The sequence below is a fragment of the Ambystoma mexicanum genome, chromosome 14 (genome assembly GCF_040938575.1).
Source record: "Ambystoma mexicanum isolate Mex_15411 chromosome 14, UKY_AmexF1_1, whole genome shotgun sequence".
Taxonomy (NCBI): domain Eukaryota; kingdom Metazoa; phylum Chordata; class Amphibia; order Caudata; family Ambystomatidae; genus Ambystoma; species Ambystoma mexicanum.
The window spans coordinates 1,936,689-1,954,842 of NC_090940.1; the positions used below are offsets into that span (position 1 = coordinate 1,936,689).

Below are 18,154 nucleotides of genomic sequence, written 5' to 3' on the forward strand. Positions count from 1 at the left end.
TCGGCCTCGCTGTGAAGGCATATAACAGCGTGTGGCATCTGAACTCAGCCAACAGACATTGGCATCATTCATATGAGCGAATCGTGCCCCTGTGAATGCAGGATGAAGTGCACACCTTACTAAAAATCAAGGTAAGCCCTTAGAGGACATCACAGCACACCTTAAAGTAAAGGGAAGGGCCCAAGGGAATTAGTTGAATTCAGGTCTGAGTGTTTACCTTGTATTCAACAGGAATCCCTCCGGGTGAAAACAGGGGAACTGAGAACTCGGGGGTCAAGGGAGGCTCATCCATTGCTCCTGCAGAGACACAGGTGAGTGTGACAGGTTCCTGTGGAATTTGGAAATTAATTTAAAGGAGTACCTAGGATGAGTACGTAAAACCAATGTATCTTTATGGATGATAAAGAAAGGGTCCTGCACTGACAATGCTTGCAATTCACTAACTCTTCTTATGGAAGAAATAGCCACTAAGAAGGCAGTCTTGTATGTCAGGTGTTTAAGACTTGAATTATGCACAGGCTCGAATGGGGGCCCCATGAGCTTTGCAAGTACTACACTGAGATCCCATCCTGGCGGTGGGTTAGAAATTGGAGGGTGAAGTCTCTTTACTCCCTCCTTGAATACCTTAATGACTGGAATTTTCCACCACGATACTTTACATTGAGAGATGGTATATGCTGATAAAGCCGCCTGGTGGACCTCTTTATGGAGTAGAATACTAATCCTGAGTCTAACAACTGGAGCATATAGTTTAGAATGTGTGAAGGAGTACATTCGTTTTACTTATTTTCAAATGCTAAGTACATCTGTTTAGTCAGTCAGATAAAATTCCTGTGTACCATGCCTCCGTTATTGGGTTGTGGTATTGCTCGTTTTGTGAAACATTACCAAAAATGTGTGATTTCCCAACTAGATGAGTCAGTGGAATGTAGCGGTGCACTGCTTTTCTCGATATTGACAGAATCCATTACTTCCCCTTATTTCTCCCCTTGGTGATGGGACTTATTTCTCTTGGGGGGAAGTAGTTCCTCTCCTTCTCTGCTGCTCCCCCCTCAACAGACTGCTCATCTTTTCTTTATATTTACACGCGTGAGCCATTGACTTAGTTTCCTCATCGGCAATGTAGAAAAGCTATCTTCTTGACACTCTGCTTAGGTTCTTCATGTAAGCCTTATTCACAGTTCATCACAAGATGTTACAGAGCAAACCACTGGGTCCCATCACCCAGGCTGACTTCTCCCAACTGACTCATACTAGAACCTTTACATAGCATTCACACCGAAACATTCCGTACACAGCACTCTAACATTCTCTCAGCACATTATACACATGCATACATTACAAGCACTTCACAACAGTTACCAGTCCAAAAATGTTGAGCACATACTTTTTTTACTCACTTTTCCAATTTTTTTCCAAAATTATAAGTACACAGTTGTTGCCTGACCTGCACAAATCATCCCTTCCTAAACTTAGAATTGTGTCTCCTTTTCAGAAATGTATGCCTTTCTGGGTTCCCATCAAGCTTTCCTACCCTCTTCTTCCATTCCTTCCAAGCAGGCCCTAAACAAATTATTTTTTGTTTCCACCCAACCTATTCTTGAAAGCTTGGAAAATGGCAAATTCAGAACTGCAAACCATTTGTTCCTAGCTCTTACAAGAAAAAACCCACAGGCTTCTACTCCTGTAGATCGTTTTATTGGCATTTTCTGAAAAAAACAGAAACATTTCTCTTTTATTTTGGTAATTTCTCTCACCCCCTACAGCAAACTAGGATTCCTTGGTGGCATTATGACTGCCTACATGTTGGAAGAAAAGGGGCCAAATTTGGCTGAGATATATCTTGTAACAAAAAAGTTACAAGGGATCGAATGCTGACATACCGAAATGTCCAAAAAAGGGCTCAGCACTGGGAGTGAAAACCCTCAGCAGTTAAGGGGTTAAAGCAGCATATCAGATTTAGATCACGCCAGCCCGAGGCGATCCTCAAAAGCAGTTTCACATCTTGTAGCACAGGGGAGAGCATCATGGGAAGTCTTGGAGGCTGTGGGTGATAAGAGTCAGTTACACCAGGTGCTTTCACACATCATTAGGCCTAACCAGAGCCCCAGTATTAGATTTAACCACCACATGAGCAGAAGCCGCTTAGGCAAAATGACGTTGTGCTGAGTCGAAATAGGCCTTAGTCCATTAGCTGGCGTCTGTGCCACAAGAGAAGTGTCCACACCAGCGCATGGCATGCAGTCTTTTCCGCCCTTGTCAACCTTTGAGGACGGACACATCAGGCTGGCCACTGCAGTGGTCCCAGTCAGTTTGCAAGTAGAGACCTGTTCAGAGCATGCGTTTGCTGCATTCAGAGCTTCAGGAATACTGGGCGCTGTTGCCGTAAAGTTAGACAGGGATTTCAACAACACCCATGTAAACCTGTTGTACCAGATTAATGATCAACCCGTTTAGCGAGGCGCCAATGTGCCTCCTAAAACCAGACTAGAATGTGTTCAAGTGACCGGTTTTGATTGCCCAGAATTCAACCTACCTCAGTATTAGGCCAGGAAAAAGTTTGCTATCTGAATTGATTAGTGCGATTGGTCTATAATTATAGGGATCTAATCGGCCTCCTTTCAAATATGGGTACCATGTGACATAGCTTCCAAATATCAGGTGTATTTCTATTGACGATGTTGGCAAAAAGTATTTTGGACCACATCTCCATATCCTTTACTTATGCTATGGTATGAGTAAATATGCAAGTTCAGTGTCCACAGCATCCTAAATGTGTACTCAAGTACAAGCTACGAAAACCCCTGTACTGAGGAATTAGGAACTGGATAGTGACGCAAAAGTCAGAACTCTTCTGTGTATGTTAACGTTTTTTGACAATGACGTAGCAGTCGCGTGTTTTGAGCTTTTGTTAGATTTTATTTAAGAGCTAGAATAGAAGTATTATATTCTACAGAGTTTAGGTTGTATGGTATATAAACAAAGACATTTATGAAGCAGAACATTTAATTTTTTTATATAAACACTCTTTCCTTTTATTATTTTTCTTTAGGCTTATAGGGATATAACATTTCTTTTATGGTAAAGATTGTGCTTTTAGTAACATAAGCAAGAGAGCGGCCATGTTGGAGTAGGCCATGATTAAGAGTTGCAGGATTTTTCCTTCAAAACACCAAGCTGCGCTTGTCACTTAATTGGTTCTCATACTTGTGTTCAGCAGAGCAGCGCGAGACAGCCAAGATTAAAAATATGTTGATGTTGAGAATAGAAGATTAATAATTGTTGCAAAGCAGATAGGTTCCATGGCCCATGTGATGCTGGAAATGCCTTGTGGAGGGACAGGGCCTCCTACTCGTAGTCCTATCACTTCCCTGTGCCTGTTTTCTCTATGTTTTCTGCCACTGAGGTCCAGCCTGGATCTCTGGCAGTGCATGACCTGTTCTTGGGTCTCCTCCAACCCTCTTTCCTCCCCACTCTCCTCACCTGATTCAATGACTTCAAAGCATAGTTGACGATGGGCCAGATAATCCTTCTCCCTTTTGTATGAGGTATGCCTGCCGCGGGAGGAAGCCACAGTGAATGCTATTAATGTCAACAGTCCTGCGGCTCCTTTCGCGTGATCAGGCCGTGAAGAAGGCAAAAAGCCAATCAATGCGAAAAAAAAACCTTCTGACGAGTTGTTGAGCCGAGTAACACTGCCTGAAGTCGGCGCTGGACCCAGAAGCTTGATGATGATCGAATTCCAGGAAGTAGGTGTGCCGGAGGAAGCAGGCTGGAGCTGGCGAGCATGCGGATCGGGGACCGCAGTACACTGAAGAAATGCAGGGAGCCACTCAGAGCCAAAGCCCGGAAAGGGAGACAGGTAAGGAGGAGAAAGGCGCTCGCCGCAGCAGAGGAGTGCCAAGCGACGGAGAACGAGAGAGAAAATGCCAGAGTTAGGAAGGGCCGGCAGCAGAACTGAGAGAGAAAGAATCGGAACACTCAAGCAGCGAACCGAAGAGAAAGATACGGCAGAGGGAGGCCGCAAAGTAAGAGCACTAGCGTCTATACCCAAGGAGAGCTCAGAAACCAAGCAAGGGGTTGCAACGTGACGACCGCTGGGAGTGTGATGGCTAAGTACCTCCCAGCGGTCGCCATTTTGGAAACCACTAGACCCGTACCAGACGTTGGAGGAAACGTGATGGAACTATCTGTTCCGTCTTCCGCAGTGAAGCCGCCAACGCGGAAGTAATCGCCAAGCATGTCGGCGGATGACAGTGCAGCTCTTCGTTTTATCTTTTGGTGAGCAACACCCATGGGATACCCTTACATCCTTGTACCCCTATGTGTGTTTTTGGGCACATGTGTGTTGCTAACAGAGCATGGTATGGGCTGGTGGCAGCTACATGCTGACTTGACAGTGGCTCTGAGTATCCTCCATTTTGGGATACCCAGGCACTGCAATGGGAATCAGTGGATTCCTCACAGAAGGCAGGATGGCCCCTGTGGCCTCTTGGTTTCTATTGCCTTTTACCTTGTTTCCCAAAGTCCTTGGAAGCCTTGACTCTGTCCCTTTCTCCTGAATGGCTGTTGGGTGGAAACACCACATATGTCTCGGTTCTTCCCTTGCCCCGACAGGCTGTTGGGTGGAAATACCATATATGGCTCTGGGCGGCCTCCTGTCAGACTGGCTGGAGCCTTCCTAGGTGTTGTATGTTGTGGGTACATCCTAGGGGTGGGACCTGTGTGAATGGAGTTTGGAGTCAACTCACATTCTCTGTTGTGGCTGTCTGTTCTGTGTGTGCAACACAATGAGACAGTCCTGTCTGAAACTGACATGAATGTAGTGTAGTGTGCTGAAAGCCTGGGTACTTGCCCTAATCCACATTCCTTTGTTATGGGTGTCTGGGTGGAGTGGATGGCCTGAATGCCTGTGAGCCTGATTGGCTGCCTGCCTGCATGAATGCCCTACTTTGTGATTGGCTTACTGAGCATGGCTCAGCCAGAGTGAATGGGTAACAGATGTGTATATTTGGGGACCTCTGACCTACCAATTATTTCAATAGCTGAAATCGAAGCTTAGCAAGAAGAAGCTGTTCCTTGAAGCCCAGCTGGAAGAGAAGTCTGTGGCTGCATTTCTTCAACAATCCAAAAGCTGTTGTGTTTCCCAAGTACTGATTCAGAGAGGACCTGCAAAGGAGACCTCTCTCCGGGCTACGAGGGACCATAGTGCAAAGCTGCTGCTCTTCATTGAAGTATTCTGGAAGCCAGTCATGCATGCCTGCCATCACAGAGAAGGGGTCTGCGAAATCCAGAAGAGGAATGCCGGCCATCTCGAGCCAGAGAAGTCCATTGCTGTCACTCACAGTCTGGAGGTGCGTTTTGTGAACGCTGGAAGCCGTTGCTGTCTATCGCCCAGAAGAGGTGGTACCCAGGCATAGTACTGCTGGACACCCGGAGCTACAAAAGTCAAAAACTACATAAGAACATTTGAAAGGACATCCTTGCAGTCACCACTGACCCCCTTTTCGCACCAGAGAGAGCCCAGAGTCGTTGGGTGCAGTAGAAGGGCCGCCGGTGGGTTTTCTGACACCAGAAGCTAGCAAAGATGTCCCTTGAGTCCGGAATCGGTGAGTGTCCGAGGTCCACTCCAGTGGTGGAGTCTAGGTTGCCAGAAGCTGTCCAGAGGTCAGTGCTACGGCTGCAGCACAGAAGAACCGAAAGTTGAAAAATCGAGATATTCCGAAACCCAACACCAAAAGTGACCTACGCACCCGTCGCTAACCAAAGTCATCGAAGGGTCCCAGGGTTCTTATCTCCATCCACCAAGCCTTTAAGTAGACCACGGCAAGTTTCACATTCCCAGCACTTCATCAGTCGGAGAAATCATCGACCAAAGGAGAGCACAGCGAAAAGCCAAACTGCTGCCTTTCCGAAAGACTTTGGTTCCTTTTTATTCTTGGACTCAGCATCCCAGTGGCTCCATCTTCCAAAGGGGGTCCCATCCTCAGAGGGAATCTTCCGAGTAAAGCTGAGAAACCCTGTCACTTCGCTTGCCAAGGCACCAAAGGTACTGTGACGAGGAAGAACCTCTTCTAGCCTCAGGATCGTCTAGGGGTCTCAGAGTCATCTTGGATCATGTTCTCCCGCGGCCTCTCAGGTACTTTGGGGTGGTAGAACCTTTGAAAGAAAGCACAAAGTTATTGAACAATATTGGACTGGGCTGTAAATGACAACATAAGTTACTCCCAAACTTTTTATTACAGGTTGCCCAGGTGGGGGGATCCTCAGTCAGAATTATTTATCTAAGCTAAAGAAAGTATTCTGCCACTGTTCACAACTAACCTTCCTTTCTTCCTTATTCTATGCTGTTACAGCGAACTTAAGGATCCAACTGCCTATTTAAAACTGTCTGCAGTTAGTGCATCTATTACTGGATTTAAGTTGTGAGGTACCACATAGAGTGTACATATTTACCATTCTTTTGAATAAGTATTCCAAGTACAAAGTGTTATTATTTATATGTGTATATGCTAATGGTAGCAAATCTTATTTTATATAAAGAAGCTGTGTTATCAACTAACATAGTGTGTGGATATTCCTTTGTGGAGGCTTTGGGGAAATACCGTACCTAAAAAAAATGCCTGCATCACCTCCTGAAAGCTTAAGCCTGGCTGCTCGCCATACTGAGAGCCTTGCTGGGTTGTTCTGTGCCTTTACCATACCATATAGGGGGTAGACGTACAGATACCCCCCTCCAGTCTTTACAGCCCAATTTGAAACAGTAGGTGCCATTCCAGGCGATACGAGAATGAATACATAATGGTGATGGAGGATACATTTAGAAATCATACATAGTTTTCACACAGTAGCACTGCCAAGCACACAAAACTAGGATGTGAACACAGCATCCCCACTGAGCAGGAAGCAGTTGGTATCCTGATATAATGCCTTGGCAATTTGGAGAAAATACAAGAAATTAATTTCCAGAAGCATGGCTTCAGTTACTTTTTCTTTACAACTTTTCTTTGTGAAGAGATAGCTTGAAGGCCACATTCCACAAGTGAACGTAGGATAGCACAGGTGCAATGTGCTGGTCTTGGAAGCAAGACCACACAGAGCAACAGAGGTTTGAATCCGAGATCCACGCTTAGATACCAAACTCAGGTACGGTATTGGGTGCATTATAAAAAACAATTAAAAAAATAATATAAATAAAAATAAATTGAGATGTGAGTTGCAGAAGGAGTAGGTGCAGAGCCTAAGAAGTTACAAGGTCCAATTAGAGGGTATAATCTCCTATGTATTTGCAACATATTTGCTCTCCGTGATTATTGCTCACTACCCCATTGGTTGGGCTCGGTGAGAGGCTGCAGCCTTCGTAGTAAAAATATCATGGTCCAATTAACAAATACTTTTTTTATTTTTAATCAGTTGTATCTTTGAAAGAGGACAACCAGCGAGAATACACGGCCCTCTGGGTGATCTCATGTATGGGGGCTGGTGGAACCTTTTGTAATGAAGAGAGGGAAACTACCAGTTAGAATGTTTTATATATATTGTATTCTTCAGGCGAATGATAATCAACAGCCAATTAAATTACTAGAAATGTGAATTAATGTTGCATTTATAGATTCATATTTTGGTTTTTACCTTTAAAAACTGTAGCCGCATATGGGCGTATTGAGAAACCTTTTCAGTTCTAGGGAGCCGTTGAACATTTTCCTTGCGGGCTGAAAAACAGTGTTTTTTCTTTCAATTTGTGCACTCTATTTTTGATTATTTTGTGTGTTATTTTCCAGGTTATTTTGGGACGCTCCACCTTTACATGCATATCTTCCATTCTACTTCTGTATCCTCTGCTTATGCTATGGTATATGCATATCTTCCATGCTGCTTCTGTATCCTCTGCTTATGCTATGGTATATGCATATCTTCCATGCTACTTCTGTATCCTCTACTTATGCTATGGTATATGCATCTTCCATGCTACTTCTGTATCCTCTACTTATGCTATGGTATATGCATCTTCCATGCTACTTCTGTATCCTCTACTTATGCTATGGTATATGCATCTTCCATGCTGTTGCCAAGTGACATCTAATAGCCCAAACTAAAAGTACCCTCATTGTGGAATGCTAATGATGCCCTTGAAAAGGAATGTGTTCATTATTCTGCATCCAGCATGGATGAGGGTGGCCAGGGAGCTGGCTTTGATTGCTGCGAGTTCAGCCTATCAAGCTATTGGTTATGTCGGGAGTGAAGAGGCAACAGGAGGAGAGATCTTTGGTTTGGGTGGAAAGACAATTGTGTCTGCACAGGGTCACTAAAATAAATGCTTAAAAGATGAATTTGTAATCCTTGCATATGGATAATGTACTTTAAAATGCACACTTCCCCACCCAAACTCTCGTTTGAGGGAATGGGATGGCTGGTTGTCCTTCTTTGATCTGTGCAAAAGGGGGGCTCCGTGGCCATGATGAGAGGACACAAAGTAGAGAAAGGGAAGAAGGGGGTAAGGAGTGCACGCAGGGCAGGAGATAAGCTGCCTCACAAGCTAAGAACAATGTGTGCAGAGAGGCCTACATATAACAAAGCAGCTATTTACCTTCTGTAGCATGTGCTCCTGTCTTTCTGCAGGACATGATGACACGCCAATAGTGTATTCAGGTCTGGAGAAAGCAAATAGTACCATATGATTAATATGTCCAAAGAGGGAGCTTCCTCGTCCCCTCCCTCCACATGCGCCTCGCCCCCGTTTAATCGCATAGACAGGAGAAATTCTTAACAGAAAGTGCATGAAGGAAAAACAGAGACAAGTCAACACTCCTCTAGAAGGGCACTTTTCTCACCACAAGAGCGTATTTTTTATTTGTATTTTTGTTTATTTGTATAGCGCGCAAGGCCCGAAGGCAACCGGGTGCATTATTTAGTTACAGGACAAGTTATATACTTAGTTTTTTTTTATACATAACATTATTTAACTTGAAATATGCAGAATGTACATAGTTGCCGGCACAGTATATTACTATGAGATATACAGGATATAACAAATGTACATAGTTACAGGCGCAATCATTACTTTGAAATATACAAAATATACATAGAAGTGACTGCGGTGTACAAGATACATAATCAAATCATAATATAAGTTTGTGACATAATGCAGAGACGGCCCGAGATGCTGAGATAAGAATTCCAATCAGGTCGTGCCTAGTCAGAGGTGAACTGCCAGTCTTTAACCTTGCGTTTGAAGGCAGAGAACGACAGTTCTGATCTGAGTGTGTTAGGAAGAGTGTTCCACAATTTAGCTGCGTGGACTGGGAAGCTGCGACCTCCAGATTTTTGAAGGTTGAATCGTGGGACAACCAGACAGTTGGCGTGTGTGCTTCTGAGGGGTCTCGCTGCTGAGTGAGTTATGAACCTGTTGGAAAGGTAGCTGGGGGCTTGGTTCACAATAATTTTGTGTGTGAGTGTTAGAGTTTTCAGGGATATTCTTTGGGTGACTAAGAGCCAGTGGAGGTTACGTCTGAGTTCAGATATGTGTGCCGTCCTGGGAATATTAAGAGCCGCTCTGATTGCGTTGTTTTGGATGATTTGGAGTTTCCTGATATTGCATTGCTTGGTACCTGAATAGAGGGCGTTACAGTAGTCAGTTTTGGATAGGACCAAGGTCCTGGCAAGGGTAGTACAATTAGCAGGTGACAGGAAAGGGCGGCTGTTAGGCAGAAACCTGTGCAGTTCCCTTAGGGACCACTGCAAAAAGTTTAAGACTACAGGTGTTAGCAGTAAACACAGTTGGTAGCATCTGTATCACCCAGATTTACCTGGTAGCTGTGGCTGAGCAGTCAGACTTCTCTGAAGAAGAGTTAGGCAGTATGTAGAGTATACACATTAGGTACAAAAGTACAGTAGCACAAGCAAACACTGACCAGAGCTTTGGTATAAAAGTATATAATTATTTTTTATTTATTTATTTATTGGTTTGTTACAAACCTTTAAAAAACTAAGTTACAAAGAACAAATTAGACAGAATTTAGATGACAAATTCGTATAAAGGCAGAAGCAGAACATAAGGCCATCCTCTATCATGCGCCTAATGCCTTGCAAAAAAAGAAAAAAAGAGAGAAGGAGTGCAAGGCATCAATCAATTGGGGAAAACAAGGTCAGTGACATCTATTCCCAAGAGCAGTTAGAAGTTGGCAGAAATTCGGTATGCACTACATGATTTAGTTATTTCTACAGTCTTTGGCTGTTAGGTTCTAAGATCGCTTGTGCCTTTAACCGTTTTTCCATCATTGCTTCTAGGAAGAAAGTTAGCTCAAATGTTAAACTACGGTCCAAATCTTGAGAGAGTTGCTTCCACCAGTCTTCTATGGACATCGTAGGTCTTGCTAAAATAAATCTTCCTAGGTGCTTTCTGCGTTCTTGTGTCAGTTTAGGGCATGTTAATGTTAGATGTTTCAAAGTTTCGGGCTCTTTGTCACAAAGGCCACACATTTGCGATTTTAGGCAGGCGGTTTTCCATATACTCAAAGTTTCTCGGGTGGGCAGTTGATTGAGTCGATATTTCATAAAAATTGCTCTTCGATTTTTATCTGGACATTTTTGTAGATATGGCATGATTCCATTCAATTTTTTCTCTTCATTAGGCATCAGCTGCATAATTCTATGTTTTTTACACGAGTCGCTTGTGTCGATCCAATCTTGTGTCCAGAGCAGTGATTTGACTTTATTTGGATTTTCTGGGTGCATGCTTTTGTCTGCTCCTATGTCACTGAGGATTTTTTCGCAACGATGGGCCCACATTGAGAGGGTGGTATCGCCAAACTCTTTAGTTAGATCTCTTAAGATATTGTATTGTAATAATGGCGTCTCGTCTGTAGCCTTGCGATATTCATTTAACATGTTCCACGTAATTCTCCCATTAATGGATAGAAGGCTGAGCTCAAATCTTATGCAGGCGGTTGGAACTCCTGGAGGTAGCCACAATACCTTGGACCAAAAAAAATGTTCCAATGAGGCTCAAACTTCCGCAGGACATCCAAAGGCACAATCGGCTCCATGAATTAGGGCTGGGATGACCTTCATTTTGTAGAAAGTCAAAACTGGTATTAATGAGTGTTTCCCATATTTCATGTTTACAATACATTCTTGTGCTGTCAGTTGCCTGCATTTAGATTTTACTTTTTCCACCCATGGGGCATCATTGATGTTTGAGCTCAAAAGCATGCCTAGATACATTGATTGCGTTTTTTGATGGATCGTGCCCTCGCCCATTTTCCAAGTGAACTTTTTCTTTCCAACCGGTTCTTTGTTCTTTTTCAGGTCTTGAAATATCAGAATTTCTGATTTTTTTGTGTTCACTTGAAGGCCATTTTGGTCGATGTATTGGGCTAGAATATCAATGTTCTGTTGCATGCCTATTGGGGTCAAATCCAGGAGCACTAGATCGTCCGTGTACAATAGCCAATGAACTTCATTTCCATTGATTTTTGGCGAAAAGGTGTTTGCGTTTTTATATGCATCGCCCAGATCTGAAATGAAAAGATTGAAGATTATCGAGGCTAGTGGACATCCTTGTTTAACTCCTCAATATGTTTTTATTGGAGCGGATAAAGTTCCCCTTTTATCTAACCTTATTGTTATCTCGGTGTTGGTATGTAAGGCTTTTATTGCTAGAAGTAGGCTGCTTGGGCACTTCCACTCGGTCATTTTCTTCCAGAGTAATTCTCTGTCAATGCTGTCAAATGCTTGTGACAGATCCACAAATGTCAAGTGGATTTTTTTATTTATTTTTATTGCATCCATTTTGAGAGTATTCAACAAAAGGAGATTCAGGCCTCAGCCTACGCCCTTGACAAAGCCTGCTTGACAGGGGTCTAGATGGTCCGAATCTTGTTCGACCCCTCCTGCCCGGCTAACTATCGCCCAATCTCCATCACTCCCTTCCTGGGCAAGCTCCTGGAGAAACTGGCCATCTCCCAGCTTAACCTCCATGCGGAAGCTGTTGGTAGTCTTCATGACCACCAATCCGGCTTCAGAGCGGCCAGAAGCACGGAAACTGCTCTCCTGAACATCCGTGATGACCTGCTCTTGAACCTCGACTCCAACACTCCGTGTGTTCTCATTCTGCTCTATCTCTCTTCTGCCTTTGACACTGTCAACCATGCCACCCTGCTCAACCGTCTCCGCGATAACCTGGGTATCACTGGTCAGGCTCTGGCGTGGCTGACCTCTTTCCTTTCCAATCGACCCTCCCAGGTCCAACTTGGGTCCTTCCTCTCTGACATCTTTTTCTCCACCTGTGGTGTTCCCCAGGGATCTAATCTCTCTCCCTGGCTTTTCAACCAGTATCTGGCACTTCTTGCCCACCGCATCGCCGCCCTCTGCCCCAACTTTCAGTGCTATGCGGACGATACCGAGCTCATTTTCAGGCTACCCTCGGCCTCCTCCTCACCTGCCCTCATCTCTGACTGTCTGTCTGCTATCCAGGAATGGTGTGCTGCCAACAACCTCCGCCTTAATGCTAGTAAGACTGAGATTCTACTCATTGGCACACCCACTCCCTCCTTCCCTGCAGCTCTCTGGCCAGCCTCTCTTGGGCCTCTTCCTGCTCCTACCTGCAAGGCAAAAAACTTCAGAGTCATCTTTGACTCCACACTCTCCTTCTCTCCTCATATATCTGACGTCTCTAAGAAGTCACACTACCAGCTGCACCTCCTTAGAGGTATTCTTCCCTTCCTCTCCTTCCCCCAGAAGCTCACTGTCTCCCGAGCCCTGGTTCTCTCGAAGCTGGACTACTGTAACAGTCTCTATCTTAATCTGCCTGCCTCCACTCTCCGCCCTCTGCAACTCATCCAGAACAGAACTGCGAGACTTGTCCTTGGCCTCAAGCCCAGGGACTGTATCTCTCCAGGACTGAAATCTCTACACTGGCTCCCAGTGGCTGCGAGGATTAAGTTCAAAACCCTCTGCATTATCCACAAGGCCTTCTGGGGCCTGGGGCCTAAATACCTGCAACTCTCTCTTCCTAAATATCTTCCTTCCCGAGCCCTTCGCTCATCTGTCTCCAACTCCCTCAGGGTCTGCCGCTTCTCGAAGCAACGAGCTGGGGGTAGATCTCTCTCCGCGGCAGGAGCCTCCCTCTGGAACAGCCTTCCTGCCTCCCTGAAACTTGAGGAGAACCATCTCCGGTTCCGGAAGCACCTCAAAACCTTCCTCTTTGCTTCTGCTTTCTCTCTCCCTCTCCCCTGCTAATTCTTCACAAAATTCTGCACTGAATCTGAAACTTGGCCACTCTCACCGACCTCGGTCCTGGGCCCATCCACTCTCCACTTGCACTGCCTCCCTGGCAACCCCTGCACTGCGGGACTGTTCTCTGTATCCCTACAGCCCCCCCTTCCCAGCACTTGTCTGCACTTACCTTGCACTTGCCACCAGCTGGCCCTATTTATTTATTTATCTATTTATTTCTATTCTACTTACCTTGTACTGCACTTTTCCCTTGCCCCTACCCCTGCACTTGCGAGGTCTGAATGACACCTGCCCTAGTAGGATCGTTGTCTGTCCTCCCCCTGTTTACCCCCTCCCTGCCTCGTCGCGCCTTGAAACACTTGTGTATAGGCGCATTACAAATGCCATATCATATCATATCATATCCACTTAAAAAGTTTTTTTCTGAAGTTGGGTTGTGAATATTTTGCCCAGGACATCCAATAAGGCAATAGGCCTGTAGTTTTCCGAGTCAGCCCTGTTGCCTTTTTTAAAGATTGGTACGATGATCGCAGTTTTCCAGCTAGATGGTATATTTCCTTCATTGGCAATATTGGAAAACAGTTTTGATAGAAAATTGGCCATTTCTTCAGGGTTTTGTTTAAGTATAAAATTTGTTAGGCCATCTGGACCTGGCGCCCTAGAAGGGGAACTTTGCTTGATGCTCAATAGGATATCCTCTCTTTCAAACTGTAGATCCCATTTTGAAAGCTGAGGCATTGGAGAGTCAATGGTTGTGCTTTTTTTCTCATATACTGAATTATAATGTTTAATCCAGTCTTTTTCACACACCATAGAAGTTTGGATTGAATCTTGGTTGCAATCAATGCTGTTTATTAATTTCCAAAAAAAAAGAGTTTTTATTATTGAGGCTGTTAAGCATTGACTCACTGTCATTTTGGCACATAATTGCTTTATAGGATATTTGCCAGTTTTTGTATTTTTTGTTTACTGGTTTTGATCGCCTGTTTTTGATGTTCGGCTTTTAGGTTTTTGTGTTGCCTCAGTTCTTTACGAAGCTGTTGTTTTCTTTCAAGTACTTGTCTATCAAAGAGATGTTTTGGATGGAAAGATGGTCTTGTCCTTCCTTTATCTGTAGTCATGAACTGCTTTAATAGACAGTTATATTCAACCTTTTTGTCTGTAACATTTTTTGCATGTTTATCATATGATTCTGTCAGAGTCTTAACGTCATGAGGATTTATCTTTAGCCGCAATCTATTAGGCTCGGCCACAACTTGATTATTCCATTGTTGAGGTTTCCTAATATTTGTCTTTTTTAGTGATAATTTTAGTTGGCTATGGTCACTGTTTGGATCGACTGTGATTTTTAAGGACACGGCTTGTTGTTGTATGGTGTCTGATATGAAGAAATAATCTATCGTGGAAGATTGATTCATGCTTTTCCAAGTTTTTCCTGGAGGAATATCTCCTTTGGTGTTTCCGTTCATCATGTTTAGATTTCTTTCCTCAAGGTCAGCACACCATTTTTTGGCCAGTTTTTGTGTTCGGTTTTTGGATCCAAGGTCTTTGCACTCGTTCACACAGTCTACATTGAGATCTCCGCAACAGATAATATTTGAATTTCAATTATTGCTATTTATTTCATCAATCAGATCACACACCATCTTTATAAACTTGTATGTTCCCGCATTTTTATGATGCCAATATATGTTGATGATGTGGATTTGATCTGTGCTGTTGTTTGTCTTGTTTTTCCTGGAAATCACAGAGTACTGTATGAACGGTGTTTGATTTGATGTTTTTGTTATTTTCCAGCCAGAGCTTTTCCTCATCATGGTCAAGAGTCCAGCAGATGGACGACCCGTTGTTCTTCTTATTGCAGGATTTATTGCTAGTTCATATGCATCTGACAGTGGGCAGGTAGCTAACCATGTTTCTTGGAGACAATTGGCGGTTAGATCGTCGCTCCAGGTCCTTGTATCGTTGAACAGATGTACGAAGCATCTTGTATTCCATGATAAGATGTTTATTGTTGGGCCATCTGGCCCTTGTTGGCATTAGCTCGATTTGTTGCCCAAAGCACCTGCTAACCAATTCCAATTTGTATTTGTAGAAGGTTTCTCTGCACTTTCTGTTGGATTGTTTTCATTAGTCTTGATGTTAGTATTTCCATATATCGTAATTTTGATTTGTTCACCAAGAGTGCATCGTGTTTGGTTTTTAACACTACTATCTTTTTCATTCTGAAGTTCATCAGATGAATGATCAAACTGTTCTGTCACTATTGGCGTTTGGCTAGTGACAACGTTGTCAATATCTTTTGATCAAGTTTTATCTGCTTTTGTTCCATTTCTTGATGAGTCTGTTGGATTTATTGTCATCTGAGAAGTGGTTTCTTTTTTAAAAAACACACTTGTAAAAATACACTGGCACTAATATGTCAAGCAAGTTCAAACACAGTCACTAGAAATATATATGCCTCCCTAATTTATTATTCGACAAGTCTAGGTTAGTACACCACTTATTTAGCAAAGCAGAGGTGAGCATGTAACCATAGATGGCACTCCAATAATGATTTTAAAAGGGAGAGAAAAGGCAGAAATAGGAAAACACACAAAACCAACACGTTTAAAGAACCACAGCAAGTCAAGAAAGGCAGGGTCTACTGTAGAGCAAAACGTTTAAAGGCCAGACCCACTCTTGGAGAGAGCAAGGCGGAATGTGCCCAAGATCACACAGTTGAAGTACACTTTAAAAGTCTTTGCAGATAGTTCTAAAAGGAGTTAGATCAGTTCAGAAAAAGTTAGTTAGTTAACAGGTCCGAGGTCACCCCAGGATAGAGAGTCAAGGATTTACGGGACACCTTGAACAGTCTGTTGCAAGGGAGACCAAGCGGGACACAGTACCTGAAATGGTGAGAAAGCTCTAGCGGGGGCATTTGTTCCTGGCAGCGGGTGCAAGTCGGTGCTTCATCCAGGGGAAGAGAAGATCTTGACGTGGAGGAAAGCTGGAGGTCGTTGCACTGCCAGGGAAGAAACCAGCCGCGGAGTTTCCCGGTTAAAAGGTACTACACTTTTATTTGCGGTAGTGATGAAGCGTGGCTATCCGGCCGCCGGGGTGCTTGGCATGGGCGATTTGACCACGAGACGATCCAGGAAGGCGAAAAAGGGGCGAACTGGTTAACCCCACCAGCTCAAAGGAAGAAGACTCTCCTGGAAGAAGATCTTCTCTGTCGTTGGGAAGTGGTGAGTCGGTTCAGCAGGGCTCCACCAGTGGTGTCGTCGTTGCAGGTCGGCTCAGCTTCTCCCTCTTCGGATTCTTTAGGTCCTGTGGCGACTTCTGAAGTTCCAGTCCCCAAAGCCCTGCTTTTAGGCAGAAAACCCCCATTCATCAGCCGGGTGGCTCACCACTGGGCCAATCACACAAGAGTGCGACTTGAGTTGCCGAGGCAACTCAGTCCAGGGTGCCTATTCCCCCCTCCCACACATCCTGTAGACCCAGACAGAGTGGCACCACTTTTGGAGGCTTCTGTGCAGAAGCCCGCCAAAAGTGGAACAAAGGGCTCGACTTGGGTTGGAGTTACAGAGGCGAACACAAACGCCATTTTAAAACCGAGTCCTGGCAAAAAGACCCAACCGGGGAATAAATATTAAATAAATAACCCGGCAGTATCTTTAACATTGCACCAAAAAAAGTGATACTTTTAAAATGAATGGGAAAAATCCCATAGGAAATATTCCGGTGGAATATTTCGCGTGGTATCCACTGCCACCAGCCAGAAACTCGACAAGGAGGGACTGGACAGTGCCCCCTTGGAAAACAGACCAAGGGGCAATCTAATTACCTCTACCCGTACTTCCACAATATGATGGTTTGCACTGGTTCTGTTCACAATTTGAGACTAGTAAAGCCAATGGTGACTTTACATGCCCTGGGAGACAGTAGTCAGTCCCAGTGTATGGAGTCTATGGTTGGGGGTCACTATGACACCCCTGTGTTACTGCACTGAGGGTGCTGTGTAACAAATATACCAAAAACACATGAAGCCCTATGGAGTAAAAGACCCCATAGCCCATAAAACACATTACAAAGTCAAAGGACATTCTCAAATCATGCCTAAGAGTGGGAGAAAAAGAGTCTCACTCTTAGCAGGAGTAAAAAAATAAACCCCAAAAATCCAGCAAAGCTGCTGGGGGACTCACTAGGTTCGGGAAATTAGCCTATACAGAGAATTCTCCCTAACAGCGGCAGGCTGTAATGAGCTTGCATGTGTAGGATGCAGCTGAGGAGACTGCATTGATTTGTCTAGTTAAGGAGAGGGTAGAGTCAAGGTACATGCCAAGTGTCTTGGTGCCCTTGGCCACTTTGATGGTGTTACCATCGATAGAAAAGGACTGGAATGAAGGGTCAAGTTTACTAAGTTTGTAAGGTGAACCTAGGTTGAGGAGCTCAGTTTTCTCATCGTTTAAGCATAGTTCGTGCTGCGACATCCAGGCCTGGATGACTTGGTATATGGCGTTGATAGCTAGGGAGTCAGTTTTATAATCACCTGTGATAGGGATAAGGATTTGGGTGTCGTCAGCGTAGATCGTGTACGAGACGCCCATATGGTCTAGTATATCGAATAAGGGTTTTGTGAAGACATTGTAAAGTGTTGGGGACACACATGATCCTTGAAGGACTCCACATGTGACAGGGGAAGGTTCTGCAGTGGCTGTCGGTGAGAAGACCCTCATGGATCTGTTATCCAGGAAGGAGGTAATTCAGGCTGTGGCTTTCTCAGAGAAGTTCGCTGTCGTTTTGAGGTGGTGGCAAAGGATTTGATGGTTGCAAGGTCGAAAGCTGCAGAGAGGTCTAATAAGAGTAGGAGCGCCAGTTTACCCTTATCTTTCAAGTCTTCTATTTGCGTTTTTAAATCCAGTAACGCGGTTTCTGT

General features: G+C 44.3%; 1 protein-coding gene across 2 annotated transcripts in view; it reads right to left on the bottom strand.

Annotated features, from left to right (window-relative positions):
- The window catches only part of LOC138527327 (zinc finger protein 84-like), a 90,393-nt gene that overhangs the window by 66,884 nt on the left and 5,355 nt on the right, over positions 1-18,154 (bottom strand). Inside the window, exon 2 of one of the 2 annotated variants that reach the window (XM_069638378.1) lies at positions 8,588-8,651. The exons of the other annotated variant lie outside the window; for it this stretch is intronic. The gene's annotated coding sequence lies outside the window, so the exon portion shown is untranslated. The remainder of the gene's footprint in view (positions 1-8,587; positions 8,652-18,154) is intronic. 2 annotated transcript variants of the gene reach the window in all.